The sequence below is a fragment of the Hesperophylax consimilis genome, chromosome 26, assembly GCF_061612785.1.
Source record: "Hesperophylax consimilis isolate HC1 chromosome 26, BYU_Hcon_1.0, whole genome shotgun sequence".
In the NCBI taxonomy this organism is placed as follows: domain Eukaryota; kingdom Metazoa; phylum Arthropoda; class Insecta; order Trichoptera; family Limnephilidae; genus Hesperophylax; species Hesperophylax consimilis.
The window spans coordinates 20,235,366-20,236,722 of record NC_142861.1 but is presented as its reverse complement, the minus strand read 5'-3'; positions in this window follow the sequence as shown (position 1 = coordinate 20,236,722).

The following is a 1,357-nucleotide window of genomic DNA, read 5'->3' as shown; positions in this document are numbered from 1 at the left end:
ATGTTTTGTTGCAATTTAAATGTAAATCTGACTATTGAAACCATTAAAGTTTTTTTTAACTTATGCCTTATCTATCTTCAATTAAAAATTAATATTAGGTGTGAAGTAAATAATGAGAGAAGAAAACGATAAAGTTAAGACCGTGATCAAGAGGCTGATGATGAAGAATGGGATAAAGATGGAGAGCAATAATGGGCGGCACTTGGTTGGACTTTGCCCAGTTTAAGTGATACTAACAACAGTTACATTTAATAGGTAGATATTAAATCATTCACAGAGAGAGGGTGAGTATATATTGTTAAATCACGAAACAGGAAGGAGTTAATGAATAATAACATGTTCTAAGCATAATAAGAATGACAGTTGTTTCGGTAAAACTTTACCTACAACTACCGTATTGAATACGCATTTAGAAAAAAACATTTGATTCAATTTAATGACGATAAACAACAACTTACGATGTTGAAAAATATTGATATTTGATATTATTTATGTAGATAACAATTTACGCGAAAATTTTTCGACCAACGCACCATCTTGACAGAACACCGAGTTGAAAGTATACAAAAGAAAATATGACATCTTGCAAAGGTTCAACGCAAAGATATTAGAAGAACATGGCCGCCGGATCGTAGGCGGAGTACTACCTAATTAGGGTACTTTGAATACTATCGGGACGTGTACGCACAGAAATCTGTTCTCTGTATTAGTGCGGATACCTTAGCGTAAGCGAAGGTGTGCAGTAGTATTGGTGAACAAAACCGGCGACACTGGGCAAAACAATTCCACACAGTATGAACTGCTTATGAGCTTGATGTGCTATGGCACATCTCGTTCTTCTAATATTTTTGGTTCAACGTGAACTTTATTTTTTGTTTTTTTTTCCTTTTTCCTCACATGATGGAGGAAAGTTGGTGAAGGTAAAAGTGGGATGCTGAGGTTAACCAAACGGTATATATTTTTGTATTGTATTTATGTACCTCCTATATTTCTTAGTGAAGCAAGCATCGCAAAAAACACCTTCAATCAAACTCTATGTAGATTAATAAATTATTTATTCCATTTCATGTGTGATCTAATAATATACATCTTTTCTCAATCAATTACCTTTCAATTTTCCCCAGAAGCCCATGATAACTACAATTTATGTTTTAGATCTTACAATCAAACATTGAAAAGTCAAAAACAGGAAAATTGCAATTGCTTTTGTTATTATATTATGATAGTTATAGCTAAATGGTTTGGGGTAAAGTTTTGAAGTTGTGAATTCTAAAATACCTGACAATTTGGTACATTGTCAAGGTAGAAATAATATTATTGTACTGTAATGAGTGTAGCACGGCAGCTACTAGTAGGT